The sequence below is a fragment of the Cherax quadricarinatus genome, chromosome 42 (genome assembly GCF_038502225.1).
Source record: "Cherax quadricarinatus isolate ZL_2023a chromosome 42, ASM3850222v1, whole genome shotgun sequence".
Taxonomy (NCBI): Eukaryota; Metazoa; Arthropoda; class Malacostraca; order Decapoda; family Parastacidae; genus Cherax; species Cherax quadricarinatus.
Genome location: NC_091333.1, coordinates 30,546,640 through 30,571,658, shown reverse-complemented (window position 1 = coordinate 30,571,658; position 25,019 = coordinate 30,546,640).

Here is a 25,019-nt window from a genome sequence, read left to right as displayed (position 1 = left end):
CCAAACTGGAGCTGCATTCTCTAGTATGGGCCTGATGTACACAGTGTACAGTGTCTTGAACGATTCCTTACAAAGGTATCGGAACGCTATTCTCAGGTTTGCCAGGCGCCCGTATGCTGCAGCAGTTATCTGGTTGATGTGTGCCTCTGGAGACATGCTCGGCGTTATGGTCACCCCAACATCTTTCTCCATGAGCGAGGTTTGCAGTCCTTGGCCACCTAGTCTATACTCTGTCTACGGTCTTCTTTGCCCTTCTATGATCTTCTTGACTTTGCACTTGGCAGGGTTGAATTCAAGAAGCCAGTTGCTGGACCACGTGTCTAGCCTGTCCAGGTCTCTTTGAAGTCCTGCGTGGTCCTCATCTGATTTAATTCTCCTCATTAACTTCACATCATCTGCGAACAGGGACACCTCTAAGTCTATCCCTTTTATCATGTCATTCACATATAACAGAAATGGCACTGGTCCTAGGACCGACCCCTGTGGGACCCCGCTCGTCAGAGGTGCCTACTGTGATACCTCATCCCGTACCATGACTCGTTGTTGCCTCCCTGTCAGGTATTCTCTGATCCATTGCAGTGCCCTTCCTGTTATACGCGCCTGATCCTCTAGTTTCTGTACTAGTCTCTTGTGAGGAACTGAGTCGAAGGCCTTCTTGCAGTCGAAGAAAATGCAATCAACCCACCCCTCTCTCTCGTGTCTCACTTCTGTAACTTTGTCATAGAACTCCAGAAGGCTTGGGACACAGGATTTGCCTTCCATGAATCCGTGCTGGTTATTGTTTATAATCTTCTTCCATTCCAGGTGCTCCACCGCTCTCCTCCTGATAATCTTCTCCATGACTTTGCATAATATACAGGTCAGTGACACTGGTCTGTAATTTAGTGCCTCTTTTCTGTCTCCTTTTTTAAAAATGGGAACTACATTTACATGTAGTTCCCAGGTAGTTGCCCAGTTTCAAGGGATGTGTTGAAGGCTGGGATTAGTGGCACATACAGTATATCTGCTCCCTCCCTGAGGACCCACAGGGAGATGTTGTCCGGTCCCATTGCCTTTGATGTATCAAGGTCACTTAGCAGCTTCTTCACCTCCTCAGTTGTGTGCATATCGTCCAGCACCTGTTGGTCTATTCCCTGTTGGTGTCCCCCTCTGTCCTGTCTTCCCAGAGTCCTTCCTGTCTCCACCATGAATACTTCCTTAAATCTCCTGTTGAGCTACTCGCATACCTCTTGATCGTTTCTTGTGAGTTCCCCACCTTCTTTCCTCAGTCTGTTCACCTGGTCTTTGACTGTCGTCTTTCTCCTAATGTGGCTAAACAGCAGTTTCGGGTCAGTCTTGGTGTTGCGAATAAGAAATTTTTTAAAGAACTTCAGAATGTGGCCTGTTACCATTTATTTCTTATGCAACAAGATTTTTGGATCCGAGTTCTAGGTAAGTTAGAGTCTAGGGGAAATAATTTCAACTGGGAAACTCCGTAGAGTAATATTCAAATTTATTAAAGTATTTAAATACAATACTTTATCTTCTCTTTGTAGTTAATTTAACTTAATACTTTGTTCAATAAAATTACCATATACAATCAGTTCCAAATCATGGAAATGTCATATTAATAAGGAAGTTTAATTATTCTTCCTGTATCTAAGTCCTCATTAATATTTACGTCTCTTTCTTAACGAGACTGTAGACTCAAAATACGAAAGGTACAAGATTTAACAAGACCTTTGAATCTGGCCGTAAAGTATCTATGGATTACTAAACTGACCAAGAATATAAATATCAAAAGAGTCTTTCAAAGTAATGAGGAACAAAGTGAGTCAGCTCTAGAGTCCAATTCTCAAAACCATTCAACTGTACACCGTAAGAGCCAATATACGATCAGTTGTCAGGGCTAGAGCTGGGAGCAGACTGACTACTTGCCAGCCTGTTGACGTGTCGTCAGGTTGGATCAGCTGAGCCACGCCAGCCAGCCGGACATAAACAACTGAACAATTCACCAGATGGTTCCGAGACTTAAACTCTATATACACAAGATATCCTACCTAACAATAATACTAAAATAATAGTGATAATTACAAAATAGTGATAATAACAATAATAGCGATAATAACGATAGTGATAATAACGATAATAGTGATAATACCATGGTATTTTTCATATATTAACAGATAATAATATAACGCCGAAAGTCTCTATTTTAGCTATAAACGGGGACTTTCGCGCTATAATATTAAGTGATGAACACATGCTCACAATATTTAAATAACACAGGATGACCAATTTCGAAGATATAACACCCCCCCCCCGTACGACAATAGGTCGCAGTAGGGAGTTTGCCAGCGTCCTTGGTAATATCTCCTTTATAGTAAGCGTCCTCTTGGTAAATAAGGCAAGTAGTACGACAGAAGAATGGAGAAGCAAGAACTCGAACAGCATGGTTATTTGCCAGAGGATGAGCTTTTGGAACAATGGCCAGAAGAACTATCTGGAGTGGCTTCCATCACAATTCGAGAATAGGAGTCTCGGACATGACTGTCAGGGTCATCCATGTGTACTTAATACTTCGTCCCATCAGCGAAACGGCTTTCATAGTCATACTGTCAATATAAAAGAAAATCATTAACAAAAATATATATTATATATATACAAATTAGGCTGTAAGAGTACTCATTTCTTAACTTTACATTTTAAGGTATACATTTTTTGTTTTCAAGGGCGAGAAAGGGTATCAGCAATTATGTTAAGGGATCCACTTAAGTGTTAAATACTAATCAGATAAGGTTGGATTCTCAGAGCCCACCTGAGAATCCGGGTGTTCTTTGATTTCATAGAATTATTATAAATTAAAGGGTTGTGATCAGAAAATACCATAATTTTATGGGGGGAGGTTCCCAGATAAATGTCAAAATGTTCCAAAGATATTACTAGGGCAAGAGCTTCTTTCTCTACAGTGGCGTAATTCTTTTGGTGACGTTTCAACTTTGAAGAAAAATAAGATATAGGATGCAAAATATCAGTAGAGGGGGATTTCTGAAGTAACACCGCCCCCACAGCATAACCGCTGGCATCGATGTGTAAATAGAAGGGTTGATTAAAGTCAGGACTTTTCAATACGGGTGACGAAGAAAGCAACCGCTTCAACCGATTAAAAGCTATCTCACAATCTTTCGTCCAGCAAAACTTCATCTTACTACTGGTTAACTCAGTAAGAGGAGATGCAACCTGAGAAAAATTAGGACAGAAACGTCGATAATAACCAGTCATTCCAAGGAACCTCTGTATAGACTTTCTATCTTGAGGGATAGGAAACTCGGCAATGGCCCTAACTTTTACATCAACAGGACGTACCTCGCCCTGACCTATACAAAAACCGAGGTATTTAATCTTGGCTTGTCCAAACTGACATTTAGCTAAATTTATGGTGAAGTTGTACTTTTCTAACTTCTTAAATAAGGTTTCCAGGCGAATTAAATGTTGCTCCCACTCATTGCTATATATAACAAGATCATCTAGATATGCATCCACTCCTTCTAAATCATTGGTCAGCAGGTTCATCAGACGCTGAAAGGTAGAGGCCGTATTACACAACCCGAAGGGCATAACACGATAATTGAATAATCCGCCTTGTATAGTAAATGCTGATATTTCTTGGGCTCGCTGGGTAAGCGGCACTTGGTAATAGCCCCTTAATAAATCCAGGGGGGTGACATAGGTGGCTCCTGATACTCTGTCTATTAGATCATCAATACGGGGTAGTGGGAAACCATCTGGTACCGTGAGAGCATTAACCTTATGATAATCAGTGCACATTCTAGAAGTTCCATCAGGCTTGGGAACTAATATACAGGGCGAGGCCCACGGACTTTTACTCCGTTCTATGAGTCCATGGGACAACAAAAATTCTACTTCTTTGTTTAATGTTTCTTGTTTGAGTGGACTTGCCCTATAATGTGACTGTTTGCAAGGCTTTGCTCCTTGTACATCTATGTCGTGAATTCCCAATGTACAACACCTAGGGACGTCATCGAATAAAACCTCATAACGTAATATCAAGTCTTTGATATCTTTTGCTTTCTTCAAATCAAGGTCCATATAAAGGTATCAAGAGATTGCAATGTCTCTGATTTTTTTAAACGTACTTCTATTGCTTTAGAGATGCTGGGCAGACTTACATTTTCAGTTTCAGCTAAAGGAAGAACTGTCGAAACTGGTACGATACTAGGGTGGTAAGCCTTAAGTTGGTTTATGTGATAAGTACGTTTGGCTTTTCTCTTTCCTGGAGTTTGTAGTACATAATTTACCTCATTGAGCCGCTCAATCACTTCTAAAGGACCTTCGTATCTAGGTTGCAGAGCGTGTCCAGGTAAGAATTTCTGTGCCATCACACTGTCACCTGGTTTGAAGAAACGAGAGCGTGTGTGTTTGTCATAACAATGCTTCATCTTGGATTGGGCCTTAGCTAAGTTTTTAGAGGCTAATTCCCTCAGTTGTGACAAACGCTTTTGCATTAGAGTTGGAGTTGTTTTAAGCGAGGGTTCTGATTTTCCTGTCCATGAATCTTTTAGTACGGCGAGGGGGCCGCGTACTTGGTGTCCGTAAATTAATTGAAATGGACTGAACCCAGTGCTTTCTTGTTCGCTTTCCCTTAAGGCGAACAAGAGGAATGGTATTCCTTCGTCCCAATCTCTGGAAAACTGCTCGCAGTACGCTCTCATCATTGATTTTAATGTTTGATGAAATCGTTCGAGGGCTCCTTGCGACTGAGGGTGATAAGCAACAGAAAATACGGACTTAATTCCGAGGCATGATAAGGCATCACGAAACATCTTAGAGGTAAAGTTTGAACCTTTATCGGATTGAATTATTCGGGGAATCCCCACCTGTGAGAAAAATTTATGCAAAGCTCGAACAATGATGCGAGAATTAATTTTTCTCAAAGGGATAGCCTCTGGATATCAAGTAACGACATCCATAATCGTAAACAGATATTGATTCCCTTGTTTAGTCCTGGGTAACGGACCAACACAATCTATTATCAGGCGTGAGAAGGGCTCACCACTGACGGGAATCGGAATGAGGGGAACTGGTGGAGGTGTGTGCGAAGGTTTGCCGGTCACTTGGCAGACTTGACAACCTTTTAGATAGCTTTCCACAGTCTCCTTCATTCTGGGCCAATTAAAATGCTTGGCTATTTTGCCCAGCGTTTTCTTTACTCCCAAATGTCCTCCCATGGGACTATGGTGGGCGAAACTAATAGCCAATTCTCTAAAGGTGCTAGGTAGCACTACTAGATGTTTGCTGGTAGCCAGATGATCGTCGGAAGACAAAAGAGACTTTTCCTTTCTCATTAATATACCGTTAACAAGGTAGTAACAATTTTCCAGGTCTTGGGCATCGTCTTCTGTAATAGCTATCTCTCGTAATTTCTCTAGGGATGGATCAAGGAATTGATCCCTTATTAAATCTTCTTTCGATAGCATTTTAATATCAGAATCTTGAAAAGGGCCGATCATAGAATATTTCAGATTTGAAGATCCGGGTTGTAAGGATCGGCTGAACAATAAATCGAGACCTAAATCTTCGCCTTCACTTAGGACTTCAGTTGATAAAGGATTTTGATTCGCTCTAGACATTGCTCTAGTTATAACATTGAGAGGAAATAAGGTAGGAGCCTCTTTTCGAGCTTCTATGGCATAGTTAATGTCAGTAGAATTATCAATAACTAGAGACTCTCGGCTTATACCCGGATAGTCTAGATCATTGCCTATGAGTAAGTCAACGCCCTGAATAGGAAAAGTTTCACTGGATATACCTACCGACACAAAGCCAGTATAGGTTGGTGTTTGGATGTATATCCTGTGAAGAGGCATTCTTATAATGGCGCCTCCATAGGTTTCTAATAAGACATCTAGCTTTGTGCGAGTCATATCACTTACGGGAAGTATGTCCTACTTCAACAATGTTAAATAACTTCCAGTATCACGGAAGGAATTAATTTCAACTAATTGAGTCTCGTCTATTCCAACTTTCACTTTAGCAAAGTAGGGACTCATAGCTGAGTGAATATCTTTTTCTGAAACAGCTCTAGCATTGAGTCATCTTAAATGACTTCTGATTCGTTCTTGTGAACCTTGTTCGGTACTAGGGTTCAGTTTCTTTTGAGTTGTCGATGAAGATATTATCTGAGTTGGGAAACGAAGTCGCTCGTTCCTGGTATCCCTCTCTAGCCAATAACAGTATTTCCTTACATGCCCTTTCTTATTACAATAAGTGCAGTTCAACTCACTGTTATGCCTTAGTGGGTTTGAACTTTTCCTAGAGTTAGATCTAAATTTATTAGTGGAGGCATCATAGGAGGTCTGGTAAGGATTCTGTTTGCGACGCATCTCTGTAAGATTGGATCGTCCTTTCTTAGGGACATATTTAGTTACTGTTTCCTTACTTTTTGTTTCGCCAATCAATTGTTGAGATATTTCATAATTATCGGCGATCGAGGCTGTTTCTAGTATATTTACTATGGGGCAACTAATCAAATACCTATGCAAGTCTTCTGGTATATTATTATAGAAATCCTCATGCAGGATCAATTGGGAAAGACTTTCCATAGATTTACAGTTAGAAGTTCTACACCATCTCTCAAAAGCGATTTTCTTTTCACGTGCAAAATCTACATACGACTGAGTTGGCTGGTTTTTTAATGGTCTAAAGGTTTTTTGATAACTTACTGGGAGGAGATCATAAGCCTTTAGGATAGCCTTCTTAACGGAATCATAATCCACATATTTCTCAAAAGGTAACGTAGCCGTACAACTTTGAGCTTTACCAGACAACGAAGTGTGTAATAAGGTTGCCCAGTGTTGTTGGGGCCAGCTCATAGCACGTGCTTGATTCTCAAAGACTTCAAAATAAGTATCTAAATCTCCTTCATTAAATCTTGGAACCATAGATGCAGCTTTTTGTATATTGAAAGAATCATTTGAGGATTCAGTACATCTTTCACTCACATTTCCTTGTTGTTGTTGCCTTATATAGCGGAGCGTTTCCCTTTGAAAGTCTTCTTCATTTAATTTACGCTGAGCCTCAATTTGAGCAGTATGTAAAATAAATAGTCTCTCTAATTTCTCAAACTGACTTTGAGAAATATGCCCCGATAGTATCGAAAATGAGGGAATTGAACTGGCGGTATGTGGATATTCCTTTGGACATGCACCTTGGTGAGGGCCAGGCTGACCATTAATAGGAATTCCTTCAGTAACGGGCAAATGCCGAACAGCGGCTGCACCCTGCAGTACTTCATCTTCTTTACTAGAGGCCAAAGCGGGTCTTAATCTGTCTGATTCACTTTCAAGATCAACTCTTTGAAATTGTTCTTCTAATACTTCGATTCTCGACTGGTAGCTTACTTGAGAAACTAAACTTTCAGAGTCATAATCTCCTGCTACATGATGGTTAGAGGCCTCTGGAAACAATTTGTTTCTAATTATTGCCCTTACGGTATTGGCTGTGTAATATCTGTCGTATGGCACTCCCAATTTACGGGCTATCTGCCAGCATGTTTGAAGTTTCAAGGAGTCCAGCTTTGACAATGTTAAATCTTCAAATAACTCTTTAATGTGATCTTCCATGATCAATATTTTGAAATTAACTAAAGATAAATTCCCAGTATATAACTTTAATATTGTTCTTTTGATCAATGTCTTAGAACAACAGAGCTCCCGGACAGGCCCCCATTTGTTGCAAATAAGAATTTTTTTTTAAGAACTTCAGAATGTAGCCTGTTACCATTTATTTCTTATGCAACAAGATTTTTGGATCCGAGTTCTAGGTAAGTTAGAGTCTAGGGGAAATAATTTCAACTGGGAAACTCCATAGAATAATATTCAAATTTATTAAAGTATTTAAATACAATACTTTATCTTCCCTTTGTAGTTAATTTAACTTAATACTTTGTACAATAAAATTACCATATACAATCAGTTCCAAATCATGGAAATGTCATATTAATAAGGAAGTTTAATTATTCTTCCTGTATCTAAGTCCTCATTAATATTTACGTCTCTTTCTTAACGAGACTGTAGACTCAAAATACGAAAGGTACAAGATTTAACAAGACCTTTGAATCTGGCCGTAAAGTATCTATGGATTACTGAACTGACCAAGAACATAAATATCAAAAGAGTCTTTCAAAGTAATGAGGAACAAAGTGAGTCAGCTCTAGAGTCCAATTCTCAAAACCATTCAACTGTACACCGTAAGAGCCAATATACGATCAGTTGTCAGGGCTAGAGCTGGGAGCAGACTGACTACTTGCCAGCCTGTTGACGTGTCGTCAGGTTGGATCAGCTAAGCCACGCCAGCCAGCCGGACATAAACAACTGAACAATTCACCAGATGGTTCCGAGACTTAAACTCTATATACACAAGATATCCTACCTAACAATAATACTAAAATAATAGTGATAATTACAAAATAGTGATAATAACAATAATAGCGATAATAACGATAGTGATAATAACGATAATAGTGATAATACCATGGTATTTTTCATATATTAACAGATAATAATATAACACCGAAAGTCTCTATTTTAGCTATAAACGGGGAATTTCGCGCTATAATATTAATATTTAAATAACACAGGATGACCAATTTCGAAGATATAACACTTGGCTTTCGATGTTATGTCATTTTCGTACTGTCGCTGGGCCTCCCTTCTTATCTGTGCATATTCGTTTCTGGCTCTGTGACTGATCTCCTTGTTTTCCTGGGTCCTTTGCCTTCTATACCTCTTCCATTCTCTAATGCACTTAGTTTTTGCCTCCCTAAAACTTTGGGTAAACCGAGGACTCGCTTTAGTCTTCTCATTTTTTCTGTTGCCCTTGGGAACAAACCTTTCCTCTGCCTCCTTGCATTTTGTTGTTACTTACTCCATCATTTAATTTACTGTCTTTCCTACCATTTCTCTGTCCCACTGAACCTCCCACAGGAAGTTCCTCATACTTGTATAGTCCCCCCTTTTATAGTTTGGCTTTTCCCATTTGACTCCTGGTACCCTCTCCACTTGCAACTCTACTATGTAATCAAAACTCAGGACTATGTGGTCACTAGCTCTGAGGGGCCTGTCGTATGTGATGTCATCAATGTCTGAGCTACTCAGGGTGAGCACAACGTGCAGTCTTGCTGGTTCATCCTTCCCTCGCTCTCTGGTAGTGTCCCTGATGTGTTGATGAATGAGGTTTTCCAGTACGACATCCATCATCTTGGCTCTCCATGTTTCGGGGCCCCCATGAGTCTCAAGGTTTTCCCATTCGATCTCCCTGTGGCTGAAATCACCTAAACCAGTAACTTTGCTCTGCACGTTTGAGCTCTTTGCGCCACCTCAGCCAGTGTGTCCACCATCGCTCTGTTGTTTTCATCATATTCCTCTCTTGGCCTCCTGCAGTTCTGTGGTGGGTTATACATCACAGCAATGACTACCTTATGTTCCCCAGATTAAATTGTGCCTGCTATGTAGTCCTTTTCTCCAATCTCGTCCATGCCCTCCATTTCCTCGAAACTCCATCGGTTTTTATGAGCAGTGCAACCCCTCCTCCCGTCTGCTCTTTCTATCTTTCCTCAGGATCTGATATCCCGGTGGGAAGACTGCATCTGTTATTGTCTCAGTGAGTTTCGTTTCTGTGACTGCTATGATGTCCGGGGACCTCTCGTTGATTCTTTCGTGACATTCCTCATATTTATTTGCTATTCCATCTGCGTTTGTGTACCACACCTTCAGTTTCTTGTCTATCACGGTGGACCTAGGAGAATATTGGGGTTGGGGAGCCGGAGCCCTAGGGGGTGTTATGGGCTTTTGTGGTGTGGGTGGGATTTGTGGTGGGGGTGAGGGCAGAGTGCCTGTAGGGAGCTGCTGTGGCAGTAGGGTTTGTGATGTGGGGGTGGAGGCAGAGGGAACAGTGTGTGGGTTTTGGTTGAGGTTGTTCAGTTGCTTCGGGGTTGTTGTGGTTGGAGTCCTTCTGTGGGTGTCTCTGTAGTGTGTATTTGTCCTTACACCTAATCTGGGTTCTGCTCCTCCTCATCGATGCCTCCTGTTCTTCCTTTCGTTTTTGTACCCTCTCTCTCAGTCTCGTCCTTTCCTCCTGTGTTCTGTTACAATCGAGGTACCTGCTCTGGTACTCTGATTTGTCCCTCAGTCGTGCTTTCTCCTGCAGGACCTTGGTTCGAGCTGATTCTGCAAACCACCCAATTCTCCGAAAATTTGCCACCTTGGTCATGTCTCCATCTCCTATTGCCTTCAAGATACCTTCGACTGCTTTTTTTCCCCTGGAGCCCATAGACAAAGACTGACCTCTCCCTCTCCTCCTCCCACTGTCTTTTTTTGTGACCTCTGAGGTGTTTTATCTATTTCCATCGAGATGTTCCTGCCTTAACCCCTGCTCTTGCTGCAGCCCCTATTCTCAGTGGACTGTCATCCCTGCTCAGCTGTTCCCTGCCACTGTAGTTGACTGTTAGAGTCTCTGCATAAGCCTTGCCTCCTGCATTTACTGCAGGCTTCACGACTGTACTCAACTTTTCCTGAATCCCTACAGCCCCCACATCTGTGACTTGTATGGAAGTCCCTGATGTTTTTCCTGTGCTGTCATATGTCTCTATTCTGTTTCAGGTTTTTTAGCTCCTCTTCTAAGCACTTTATCTTATCTTCTGCTGCTAAGACTTGTAATCCCCACTTCCTGCTCTCTTTAGTTATTCTTTCCTCCATTACCCTGCCGAGCTCAGCTAGCTTCCTTCCCCACTCTTCCTCCATTTTTGTGAGCTCTACCTCCCATTCTTCCCTCCCAGGTTCCTCCCTCCTGGGTTCAACCTCTAGACCCCTGGGTCTCTGCCCTCTTGGGTTACCCATTTTTTTTACCTTGGAAAGGAGCTTGTGTGTGAGAGAGAGGGAGGGAGAGAGAGAGGGAGGGAGAGAGAGAGGGAGGGAGAGAGAGAGGAAGGGAGAGAGAGAGGGAGGGAGAGAGAGAGGGATAGCTTGACTGCTTGACAGAGTAGAGAACACAGCAAGACGTCTCATCTCTCGCCTGGACCCATCCTGGATAAATCTGTCATTTCAGCAGAGCCTTCAACATAGGAAGGATGTGGGTGGCCTTACTGTTATGTACAAGGCCAATATTGTCAAAGTACCACACTTGGATCCACTTCGAGGACAGCGTAAACAAAGCTTTTATGCCACAAGATGGGCAGAAAGCATCAACTTCACTCTGGCTGTACCCTTCTCCAGAACATCACTCCATCTGAGATCATATATACCCAGGATGACTCGAGTATGGAACACATTCGTACAGCATAATGATGTCAACGAGAAAAAGCCAGTTGATCAAATGAAAATGCTGGCCCACAGATGGCTCCAATTTCATCCTGTTCCCTACTTGTACGTCTCATAACAATAAAAATGCTTTCAAATAAGAACATAAGAACATAGGAACGGAGGAACACTGCAGGAGGCCTGTTGGCCCATACTAGGCAGGTCCTTTGCAATTCATCCCACTAACAAAATATTTGTCCAACCCAATTTTCAATGCCACCCAAGAAATAAGCTCTGATGTGAAAGTCCCACTCAAATCCAACCACTCCCACTCATGTATTTATCCAACCTAAATTTGAAACTACCCAAAGTCCCAGCCTCAATAACCCAACTAGATAGACTGTTCCACTCATCTACTACCCTATTTCCAAACCAATACTTTCCTATGTCCTTTCTAAATCTAAACTTATCTAATTTAAATCCATTACTGCGGGTTCTCTCTTGGAGAGACATCCTCAAGACCTTATTAATATCCCCTTTATTAATACCTATCTTCCACTTATACACTTCGATCAGGTCTCCTCTCATTCTTCGTCTAACAAGAGAATGTAACTTAAGAGTCTTCAATCTTTCTTCATAAGAAAGATTTCTAATGCTATGTATTAATTTAGTCATCCCACGCTGAATGTTTTCTAACGAATTTATGTCCATTCTGAAATATGGAGACCAGAACTGAGTTGCATAATCTAGGTGAGGCCTTACTAATGATGTATAAAGCTGCAGTATGACCTCTGGACTTCTGTTGCTTACACTTCTTGATATAAATCCCAGTAATCTATTTGCCTTATTACATACGCTTAGGCATTGCTGTCTTGGTTTAAGGTTGCTGCTCACCATAACCCCCAAGTCCTTTTCGCAATCTGTATGGCTAAGTTCTACATCATTTAACTTATAAGTACTAGGGTTATGGGCACTCCAAAGCTTCAGAACCTTGCATTTATCTACATTGAACTGCATCTGCCACTTTTCTGACCAAGAATAGAGTTTGTTTAAATCCTCCTGAAGTTCCATAACATCTACGTTTGAATCAATTATCCTACCTATCTTTGTGTCATCGGCGAATTTGCTCATATCACTAGTAATTCCTTCCTCAAGATCATTGATATATATTATAAACAACAACGGGCCCAAGACTGATCCCTGTGGAACGCTACTTGTTACAGATCCCCATTCGGATTTAACCCCATTTATGGACACTCTCTGCTTCCTGTCAATGAGCCATGACTCAATCCACGAGAGCACTTTTCCCCCAATGCCATGAGCTGCCACTTTCTTTAACAGTCTATGGTGCAGAACTCTATCAAAAGCCTTACTAAAATCTAAGTAAATAATATCAAATTCTTTATCGTGGTCAACAGCCTCAAAAGCTTTACTGAAGAAAGTTAACAAATTAGTTAGACAAGACCGGCCTCTTGTGAATCCATGCTGAGTATCATTAATCAAGCTATGCTTATCGAGATGGCTTCTTATAATTTCAGCTATAATTGACTCTAGTAATTTGCCTACAATTGAGGTCAGGCTTATTGGATGGTAATTTGACGGTATCGACTTGTCCCCTGTTTTAAAAATAGGAATTACATTAGCCATCTTCCACATATCAGAAACTACACCTGTTTGAAGAGATAAATTAAAAATATTAGTTAATGGTTCACAGAGTTCCATTTTGCATTCCTTAAGAACCCTTGAAAAAGCCTCATCAGGACCCGGCGACTAATTTTGCTTCAGTCTGTCTATCTGCTTCACAACCATCTCACTAGTGACTGTGATGTTACATAATTTATCTTCTTCTAGCCCACTATAAAAATTAATTACTGGAATATTGTTAGTGTCTTCCTGTGTAAAAACTGAGAGAAAATAATTGTTAAAAATCGAGCACATTTCATTCACTTTGTCAGTAAGGTGCCCATAGTTATTTTTAAGGGGACCTATCTTATCTCTAACTTTTGTTCTATAGACCTGGAAAAAACTTTTTGGGTTAGTTTTAGAATCCCTAGCAACTTTAATTTCATAGTCCCTTTTAGCTTTTCTTATCCCCTTTTTAATGTCCCTCTTAATGTCAATACACTGATTCATAAGATGACCCTCACCTCTTTTGATACGCCTATAAATTCCTTTCTTATGCCCTAGTTGATATGAGCTGATGTAGGTAACAGCTCTTAGCTTGCCAATGAAGTTAGGAATCCTTAACCTGTAAATAGCTTGTCAATAAAGCTAGGGATCCTTAACCTTGTCAAACCCTGTGTAAAAAAAAAAATAGAGAGAGAGAGAGAGAGAGGGAAGGTGGAGTGGATAGTGGAATGTAAGAGAGAGGGACGGATCTAGGGTTATCAGGTCAGTTTACAGGAAGGTGTGAAATCCTATGCATATGTGTGTGTGTATGTGTGAGTGTGTACTACAGCTTTTACAAGTGCCTGATCGCTTGTTCCTGTGTGTGTGTGTGTGTGTGTGTGTGTGTGTGTGTGTGTGTGTGTGTGTGTGTGTGTGTGTGTGTGTGTGTGTGTGTGTGTGTGTGCGTGTGTGTGTTTATGTAAGCGAGTCCTTATTTCCCACGTATGTACTACATATGTACCCGATTGCTTGGTTCCCACTGTGCACTATCTTGTGTGCTTAAATTACGTTCAGTTCTGTAACACTAGGCCTCACCTACTGTGTGTGTGTATGTATGTGTGTGTGCCTATGTGGGGAGCCGCGTGTCCACACTAGCTACCTCTCATTAACTGCTTTACTCTCCTACACCTCAGTAAATTCTACTAAATGCTAGTAAATGCTGCTTATTCTAATTCTGATAGCTCCAGGAGAGTGACCCCCAGTTTCCAGCTAGAGACTGGTACTGTTGACCCCATGCAACCCAACTAGGTGAATATTATGTGCGTCTGGCAGTGGTGCTGAAGTATCCAGTACCTGGGTCCCACGTAGTTGAAGATGCTTGATGCTTCTCCGTAAATTTTTTTTTTACTACCTTCCTGTAGGCACTCTAGTCACTAGCTCATTTAACTTTTTCACTGCACTCACTGTATTTACTGACACATCTATACTTATCTCTTATCTCCCTGGTCTTGAGTCGCACTTATTCTTCAAATACTCCACTATGTAATGTGTGGCACCACTATGCCTGGTACACAACCGTTCCTCTTCCTTGATCCAGGCCGGCACTAACATTTTTGAGCTATTATCTATGTTTTCTCTTCTGTGATCACTTACATTTCCTTTTTGCTGGGTTTAAGTGATTATATGCACTCTTTGCACACACCTATATCCCACACTCTATTCCCTATGGTACAGTCAGAAACTACCGCCAGTACACGAGCTCAAACGCGCGTGACTACTCCACGGGTGTGTATATGTGTACTCATCTATTTGTACTTACCTATTTGTGGTTGCAGGGGTCGAGTCTTAGCTCCTGGCCCCGCCTCTTCACCGGTTGCTACTGGGTCCTCTCACTCCCTGCTCCATGAGCTTTATCAAACCTCGTCTTAAAACTATGTATGGTTCCCGCCTCCACTATGACTGAAGAAATACTTCCTAACATCCCTTTGACTCATCTGAGTCTTCAACTTCCAATTGTGACCTCTTGTTTCTGTGTTCTCTCCCTGGAACATCGTGTCTTGTCCACCTTGTCTATTCTGTGCAGTATTTTATATGTCGTTATCGTGTCTCCCATGACCCTCCTGTCCTCTAGGAGGGTCAGGGTGTGTACTCACCTAGTTGTACTCACCTAGTTGAGGTTGCAGGGGTCGAGTTCAAGCTCCTGGCTCCGCCTCTTCACTGGTCACTACTAGGTCACTCTCCCTGAACAGTGAGCTTTATCATACCTCTGCTTAAATCTATGTATGGATCCTGCCTTCAATACATCACTTCCCAAACTATTCCACTTCCTGACTACTGTGTGGCTGAAGCAATACTTCCTGACATCCCTGTGATTCATCTGTGTCTTCAACTTCCAACTGTGTCCCCTTGTTACTGTGTCCAATCTCTGAAACATCCTGTCTTTGTCCACCTTGTCAATTCCTCTCAGTATTTTGTATGTCGTTATCATGTCGTCCCTATCTCTCCTGTCCTCCAGTGTCGTCAGGTTGATTTCCCTTAACCTCTCCTCGTAGGACATACCTCTTAGCTCTGGGACTAGTCTTGTTGCAAACCTTTGCACTTTCTCTAGTTTCTTTACGTGCTTGGCTAGGTGTGGGTTCCAAACTGGTGCCGCATACTCCAATATGGGCCTAACGTACACGGTGTACAGGGTCCTGAACGATTCCTTATTAAGATGTCGGAATGCTGTTCTGAGATTTGCTAGGCGCCCATATGCTGCAGCAGTTATTTGATTGATGTGCGCTTCAGGAGATGTGCCTGGTGTTATACTCACCCCAAGATCTTTTTCCTTGAGTGAGGTTTGTAGTCTCTGGCCCCCTAGACTGTACTCCGTCTGCGGCCTTCTTTGCCCTTCCCCAATCTTCATGACTTTGCACTTGGTGGGACTGAACTCCAGGAGCCAATTGCTGGACCAGGTCTGCAGCCTGTCCAGATCCCTTTGTAGTTCTGCCTGGTCTTCGATCGAGTGAATTCTTCTCATCAACTTCACGTCATCTGCAAACAGGGACACCTCAGAGTCTATTCCTTCCGTCATGTCGTTCACAAATACCAGAAACAGCACTGGTCCTAGGACTGACCCCTGTGGGACCCCGCTGGTCACAGGTGCCCACTCTGACACCTCGCCACGTACCATGACTCGCTGCTGTCTTCCTGACAAGTATTCCCTGATCCATTGTAGTGCCTTCCCTGTTATCCCTGCTTGGTCCTCCAGTTTTTGCACCAATCTCTTGTGTGGAACTGTGTCAAACGCCTTCTTGCAGTCCAAGAATATGCAATCCACCCACCCCTCTCTCTCTTGTGTTACTGCTGTCACCATGTCATAGAACTCCAGTAGGTTTGTGACACAGGATTTCCCGTCCCTGAAACCATGTTGGCTGTTGTTGATGAGATCATTCCTTTCTAGGTGTTCCACCACTCTTCTCCTGATAATCTTCTCCATGATTTTGCATACTATACATGTCAGTGACACTGGTCTGTAGTTTAATGCTTCATGTCTGTCTCCTTTTTTAAAGATTTGGACTACATTTGCTGTCTTCCATGCCTCAGGCAATCTCCCTGTTTCGATAGATGTATTGAATATTGTTGTTAGGGGTACATATAGCGCCTCTGCTCCCTCTCTCAATACCCAGGGGGAGATGTTATCTGGCCCCATTGCCTTTGAGGTATCTAGCTCACTCAGAAGCCTCTTCACTTCTTCCTCGGTTGTGTGCACTGTGTCCAGCACATGGTGGTGTGCCCCACCTCTCTGTCTTTATGGAGCCCCTTCTGTCTCCTCTGTGAACACTTCTTTGAATCTCTTGTTGAGTTCCTCACATACTACACGGTCATTTCTTGTTGTCTCTCCTCATTCCTTCCTTAGCCTGATTACCTGGTCCTTGACTGTTGTTTTCCTCCTGATGTGGCTGTACAACAGTTTCGGGTCAGATTTGGCTTTCGCTGCTTTGTCATTTTCATATTGTCTTTGGGCCTCCCTTCTCATCTGTGCATATTCGTTTCTGGCTCTACGACTGTTCTCCTTATTCTCCTGGGTCCTTTGCCTTCTATATTTCTTCCATTCCCTAGCACACTTGGTTTTTGCCTCCCTGCACCTTTGGGTAAACCATGGGCTCATCCTGGCTTTTTCATTATTCCTGTTACCCTTGGGCACAAACCTCTCCTCAGCCTCCTTGCATTTTGTTGCTACATATTCCATCATCTCATTAACTGGCTTCCCTGCCAGTTCTCTGTCCCACTGAACCCCGTTCAGGAAGTTCCTCATTCCTGTGTGTGTGTGTGTGTGTGTGTGTGTGTGTGTGTGTGTGTGTGTGTGTGTGTGTGTGTGTGTGTGTGTGTGTGTGTGTTTGTGTTTGTGTGTGTGTGTGTGTTTGGGTGGGGGTGTACATGATGTTAGGTTGGTGAATGTGATTTTTTGTCTTCTGAGACGTGTATAACATGTGAACATTATGAGTAAAAAAAAAATTCTTGTATTGTCGAAAATTGTAAGTATTGTGGCGTGATTATCTGATGATATAGTGAAACGGGGAAAATTGTGAATATTATTTGAGACAAGTGAAAATTGTGAGTTGTTGGTGGGGGAAGTTGTGGGTATTAACGAAAATAAGGAATTATTTGGGTGATCTTAGGACTTAGGTTAAGAGTGAAAATGTGTATTAGTGTCATTAAACATTTATGAAAAATTTGTAATGAAATAGAAAAAAGAATGTGAATAAAATGGTATGTGATGAGGGTTGTGGGTGTTGTTGTTGTGTGATGTGGGTGTTGTTGTTGTGTGATGTGGGTGTTGTGGGTGTTGTTGTTGTGTGATGTGGGTGTTGTTGTTGTGTGATGTGGGTGTTGTGGGTGTTGTTGTTGTGTGATGTGGGTGTTGTTGTTGTGTGATGTGGGTGTTGTTGTTGTGTGATGTGGGTGTTGTGAGTGTTGTTGTTGTGTGATGTGGGTGTTGTGGGTGTTGTTGTTGTGTGATGTGGGTGTTGTGGGTGTTGTTGTTGTGTGATGTGGGTGTTGTTGTTGTGTGATGTGGGTGTTGTGGGTGTTGTTGTTGTGTGATGTGGGTGTTGTGGGTGTTGTTGTTGTGTGATGTGGGTGTTGTGGGTGTTGTTGTTGTGTGGTGTGGGTGTTGTGGGTGTTGTTGTTGTGTGATGTGGGTGTTGTGGGTGTTGTTGTTGTGTGATGTGGGTGTTGTGGGTGTTGTTGTTGTGTGGTGTGGGTGTTGTGGGTGTTGTTGTTGTGTGGTGTGGGTGTTGTGGGTGTTGTTGTTGTGTGATGTGGGTGTTGTGGGTGTTGTTGTTGTGTGATGTGGGTGTTGTGGGTGTTGTTGTTGTGTGATGTGGGTGTTGTGGGTGTTGTTGTTGTGTGATGTGGGTGTTGTGGGTGTTGTTGTTGTGTGATGTGGGTGTTGTGGGTGTTGTTGTTGTGTGATGTGGGTGTTGTGGGTGTTGTTGTTGTGTGATGTGGGTGTTGTGGGTGTTGTTGTTGTGTGATGTGGGTGTTGTGGGTGTTGTTGTTGTGTGATGTGGGTGTTGTGGGTGTTGTTGTTGTGTGATGTAGGTGTTGTGGGTGTTGTTGTTGTGTGATGTGGGTGTTGTGGGTGTTGTTGTTGTGTGATGTGGGTGTTGTGGGTGTTGTTGTGTGATGTGGGTGTTGTGGGTGTTGTTGTTGTGTGATGTGGGTGTTGTGGGTGTTGTTGTTGTGTGATGTGGGTGTTGTTGTTGTGTGATGTGGGTGTTGTGGGTGTTGTTGTGTGGTGTGGGTGTTGTGGGTGTTGTTGTTGTGTGATGTGGGTGTTGTGGGTGTTGTTGTTTTATGATGTGGGTGTTGTGGGTGTTGTTGTTGTGTGATGTGGGTGTTGTGGGTGTTGTTGTGTGGTGTGGGTGTTGTGGGTGTTGTTGTTGTGTGATGTGGGTGTTGTGGGTGTTGTTGTTGTGTGATGTGGGTGTTGTGGGTGTTGTTGTTGTGTGATGTGGGTGTTGTGGGTGTTGTTGTTGTGTGATGTGGGTGTTGTGGGTGTTGTTGTTGTGTGATGTGGGTGTTGTGGGTGTTGTTGTTGTGTGATGTGGGTGTTGTGGGTGTTGTTGTGTGGTGTGGGTGTTGTGGGTGTTGTTGTTGTGTGATGTGGGTGTTGTGGGTGTTGTTGTTGTGTGATGTGGGTGTTGTGGGTGTTGTTGTTGTGTGATGTGGGTGTTGTGGGTGTTGTTGTGTGGTGTGGGTGTTGTGGGTGTTATTGTTGTGTGGTGTGGGTGTTGTGGGTGTTGTTGTTGTGTGGTGTGGGTGTTGTGGGTGTTGTTGTTGTGTGATGTGGGTGTTGTGGGTGTTGTGTGGTGTGGGTGTTGTGGGTGTTGTTGTTGTGTGGTGTGGGTGTTGTTGTTGTGTGATGTTGGTGTTGTGGGTGTTGTTGTTGTGTGGTGTGGGTGTTGTGGGTGTTGTTTTTGTGTGATGTGGGTGTTGTGGGTGTTGTTGTTGTGTGATGTGGGTGTTGTGGGTGTTGTTGTTGTGTGATGTGGGTGTTGTGGGTGTTGTTGTTGTGTGATGTGGGTGTTGTTGTTGTGTGATGTGGGTGTTGTGGGTGTTGTTGTTGTGTGGTGTGGGTGTTGTGGGTGTTGTTGTTGTGTGGTGTGGGTGTTGTGGGTGTTGTTGTTGTGTGATGTGGGTGTTGTGGGTGTTGTTGTTGTGTGGTGTGGGTGTTGTGGGTGTTGTTTTTGTGTGATGTGGGTGTTGTGGGTGTTGTTGTTGTGTGATGTGGGTGTTGTGGGTGTTGTTGTTGTGTGATGTGGGTGTTGTGGGTGTTGTTGTTGTGTGATGTGGGTGTTGTGGGTGTTGTTGTTGTGTGGTGTGGGTGTTGTGGGTGTTGTTGTTGTGTGGTGTGGGTGTTGTGGGTGTTGTTGTTGTGTGATGTGGGTGTTGTGGGTGTTGTTGTTGTGTGGTGTGGGTGCTGTGGGTGTTGTTTTTGTGTGATGTGGGTGTTGTGGGTGTTGTTGTTGTATGATGTGGGTGTTGTGGGTGTTGTTGTTGTGTGATGTGGGTGTTGTGGGTGTTGTTGTGTGATGTGGGTGTTGTTGTTGTGTGATGTGGGTGTTGTGGGTGTTGTTGTTGTGTGGTGTGGGTGTTGTGGGTGTTGTTGTTGTGTGATGTGGGTGTTGTGGGTGTTGTTGTTGTGTGGTGTGGGTGTTGTGGGTGTTGTTGTTGTGTGATGTGGGTGTTGTGGGTGTTGTTGTTGTGTGATGTGGGTGTTGTGGGTGTTGTTGTTGTGTGATGTGGGTGTTGTGGGTGTTGTTGTTGTGTGGTGTGGGTGTTGTGGGTGTTGTGGGTGTTGTTGTTGTGTGATGTGGGTGTTGTGGGTGTTGTGGGTGTTGTTGTTGTGTGATGTGGGTGTTGTGGGTGTTGTTGTTGTGTGATGTGGGTGTTGTGGGTGTTGTTGTTGTTGTGTGATGTGGGTGTTGTGGGTGTTGTTGTTGTGTGATGTGGTTGTTGTGGGTGTTGTTGTTGTGTGATGTGGGTGTTGTGGGTGTTGTTGTTGTGTGATGTGGGTGTTGTTGTTGTGTGATGTGGGTGTTGTGGGTGTTGTTGTTGTGTGGTGTGGGTGTTGTGGGTGTTGTTGTTTTGTGATGTGGGTGTTGTGGGTGTTGTTGTTGTGTGATGTGGGTGTTGTGGGTGTTGTTGTTGTGTGATGTGGGTGTTGTTGTTGTGTGGTGTGGGTGTTGTGGGTGTTGTTGTTGTGTGATGTGGGTGTTGTGGGTGTTGTTGCTATCGAACTAGAGATACCGAAAAGAGGTTATTGGTTCTGGGTTGTTGTGGGTGTTGTTGTTGAACTAGAGTGATCGAAAAAGAGGTTATAAGTTGTGGGTGTTGTGTGTTGTGGGCTGTGGGTGTTGTGGGCTGTGGGTGTTGTGGGCTGTGGATGTCGTGTTTTGTGTGTGTTTGTGGGTCGTGAGTGAGATAAAAATGGGAACATTTGTATCTTTTTCTTGAATTGAGACAAGGGAATTGAGGGAGAATAGTGTGTGAAGGTTGTAAGTGGGTTATGAGTGCAAACAAATCTTTTTCTTATATTGGCGCAAAATTGTAAGTATTGTGAATGTTTTTCTATGGGTGCAGTGCGCGACTTTCTGATGAAATAGTTAAAACTGGGAAAATTGTGGGTTATGAGTGAAAATTGTATCTTGTTGGAGATGTTGGTGGGAGAGTGAAGCGTTGGTGGGAGAGTGAGGTGTTGGGGGATGGGTGGGTGGGTGTGAAGATGGTGATGAGAGGTAAGGTTTGGGGGTGGGGAGAAGGGATAAGAAGAGGATTGTATTATAATTTTAATGTAATATGGGGATTTTACTGAAATTAAAGGTATTGTCTGAATATACATTAGTGTCATTTGAGAAAAGTGGTTATAACTTGTAAGTGTTGTGGTGACTTTCTGGTGAAATAGTTATAAGTGAAAATTGTGTTATTGTGAGGGGTTGTTGGCAGGAGATGGGTGGTGGGTTTATGTGAAGAAATGTGGGTGAGATGGAGAAGGGGGCATCAAGAGGATTGTATTTGAATGTTAATGTAATATGGGGATTTACTGAAATTAAAGGTATTATGTAAATATATTTTAAAAGAATGGAATGAGTAAGCATATCTAGGCTTAAATTCTCTCTGTGGTAGAACTGACCTGAGTTTAGTTATCTGAGGTCAGACAGTCAGACAGAACTCGCTTGGGCGGTCCTCGCCACTCGGCATATTTGTGCAGATGATAAGTGAATCTTTTGTTGTATTATGTAAAAAAATTGTGGATTGTTGTGGGTATTAACGAAAATGAGGAATTATTTGGGTTATCCTGGTTAAGAGTTAAAAAGTTTCGTTAAACATTCATGAAAAATTTCTATCGAAAGGGGAAAAATTGCGAAATAAAATAGTAAATGATGTGAGTTGTGGGTTGTGGGTGTTGTGGGTTGTGGGTGTTGTGGGTTGTGGGTGTTGTGGGTTGTGGGTGTTGTGGGTTGTGGGTGTTGTGGGTTGTGGGTGTTGTGGGTTGTGGGTGTTGTGGGTTGTGGGTGTTGTGGGTTGTGGGTGTTGTGGGTTGTGGGTGTTGTGGGTTGTGGGTGTTGTGGGTTGTGGGTGTTGTGGGTTGTGGGTGTTGAGGGTTGTGGGTGTTGTGGGTTGTGGGTGTTGTGGGTTGTGGGTGTTGTGGGTTGTGGGTGTTGTGGGTTGTGGGTGTTGGTGAACTGGAGATGCCAAAAAAATGTTATAGTGACAGACCTGATTCGGCTTGTTGGCTTGTGTGTGACGTCATCACGTGATGTCACTGACCACTGAGTAAACACAGGTGTGGTGACGTCATGCATGCCAGGAAGTTACTTGTTTAGACCTGAATAGGGAGGACCCAAAAATTTGATCCAAAGAAGTGGAGAGTAGCTCAAATCTTTTGTATTATAGATATCGAGAAAAAGTTGATCCGAGGAAGTGGAGGATAAATCATGATCCGAGGAGATGAGGGTAAAGTCATCTCTTCCTTTGTATTACTGAAAGAGAGGTTAAATCTTGATCCAAGGAAGTGGCGCAGAAATATTGGGTTTAGAGGGCGGTAGTGATGTGATGGAGAAGGAGGTCTTGATACAAGGAGATGGAGCAGGAATATTTGGGCATAGAGGGTATGGGAGATGGAAGTGGGTGGTAGGAGGTGCGGGGAGGGATATGGAGGGTAAATCTTGATCCGAGGAGTTGGAGCAGGGATATTGGGTTTTAGAGGATGATGGTGGTTATCTTGATCCGAGGAAGTGGAGCAGGGTCATTGGGTTTTAGAGGATGATGGTGGGGATCTTGATCCGAGGAAGTGGAGCAAGAATATTTGGGCATGGAGGGTATGGAAGATGGAAGTGGGTGGTGGGGGAAGGGGAGATGGAGGATAAATCTTGATCCGAGGAGATTGGGAGCACAAGAAAATGAAATTAAAAAAAAATCGAAAAAAATCGGAAAAAAATTCGGGGAGTGGGGGTGATCCGGACGATGCTTCAGAAGGCGCTTCAGGGACGTCGCGGGGCATTGCAGGACACGAGGCGGGGGCGGGGCAGGATGGGGCGCGGGTGTGGGTGCACGGGCGCCGGGTACAGGCGCGCGGGCATAGGTGGGGGCGGGGTCGCAGTAGGGGGGCACAGGCGGGGGGGGCGCAGGTGAGGAGGTCGAGGGTGAGGTCAGGGTCATTATCACAAAGGTGCGAAATTTCACACCTATATAGGGGTGAAGGAGCGACCGGAAGTAGGAAACTTTACTGGCATAAAGTTCACTACTTTACTGGCATAAAGTTCACTACTTTACTGGCATAAAGTTCACTACTTTACTGGCATAAAGTTCACTACTTTACTGGCATAAAGTTCACTACTTGCCTGCACATGTCTAAGCCAGTCATAGCATGAACCAGTTCAAGAAGAGAACCAAAAGGTAGCTGACGAATGTAGTGACAGAAAGGAAGAAGAATGATTTTTATTGTTTTAGCTAATGCACATGTAAATATAAGTAAATCATTTTATCTTATTCCGAGTATATTTGCTTTACAGAATAATATTAAGATATTATCTCCTTTATAGTATAATAATAAGGTATTAAAAGGACCCCAGTGGAAACAAGTCATTTTGACTTTTTTGGGGGTTATAACAGGTTTTTTACACATATGCTGTGTTACAAAAAAACGCGATTTCTAATAAGCTTAGAGATCTCCAGTGAATACTAGAAAGGACTGCCCTTCTAGCATCCGGCCTGTTACTGGGTTTTCGTAACAAGTAGTCAGTATCCTGGTCTAATTATCAATTAGAATTCAATAAGAATTATTAGTGCTTCAGGATTTCAACTGGTAGGCTACTAACTAAAGAAATTAAAATTTAATAAGTTTATTAATAACGTCTGGAGGTATAAGATCAAAGTAAATTAAATTAATCAAAATCAAAATAATTATAATCACTTCTCTCGTGTACAGTAGTATTGTGCTGAAGGCACATATCACATTTATAAGACTTAAGTACCGTCTGGTACATTAACATTTAATAAGATATTACAAATATGTACAAGTAACTTTGTGTGCATGTGTGTAAGTGCTCTAAGTAGTTCGCTATGTCTCAAAACTCGAGTAGACTTAAACCTGTGACTGACAAAGTCCTCACATCGACTAACTTCTTGACCACCTGGCAATCAGAACAGCTTGCTTGAACAATAAAATGGCTCATAAGCCTAACAACAGTATAGCAAGCAATAGCGAAACAATCAGGAACAAGGAGATAATATAACGACACTAAGTAGGAACCATCAGCAGATCCTCCACAAAAGTCACCCAACTCCCATACTACTGAATCTAAGTTCAGCATAAGAAAATCCCCGACTGTGTCAGTACACAGATACCAGTACAAATTAGGTCAGAAGCTACAGCTCAGGACCTGAGGTGCTCAGAGTGTCTATGCGACACACAACCTCAGTACAACGTCGAAAATCACTAAGTCTAGACAATGTTCTGTGAACAGTTCAACAGAACCAACAATAAGAAAGCGACAGACGATTCTCCAACAAGGGCCCACAAGAGAGGAGTGTGGGGCATCTGGCCAGGAGAATGTCCAACCAACAAGAGAGTCTAGCCCAGACTGACTACTTCGGGTGAGGTGTGAACACCCCCCCCGTCGATCATGTGATAGCTCTGTGGAGGTCCTTTAATTATTGGGAACTCATTGTCTGCATCGCTATTGGGCCGTGCAGACCCCCTTGCCTGACGCTCCTCAGTAACCTGACAGCAGTGGTACGAGGAGGTGTTGTGCATTCGCTGCCTGGATGAGGTAGAGTGCGGACGTGCTTTGCACCCCTCTACTGTTTCCCAGACGAGCTAATCAGTCAACGACATGGCGCCAGGTGTTCGCAGGAGAGTGAATACTGTGGGCATTGAACTTATTAGTGGGGCTTTAACACCTACGTCAGTCGATGTGTTATTGCCCAAAATTATACGAGAGACATATGGCATCAGAGACGAGGATTTATATGGAGTGGCACTGAACGGTGTATATAGAATTTTCGTGAAAGTGCTAACTGCTCAAGTATACGAGGCTTTGGTTGATCGTTACCAAGATGTCAGCA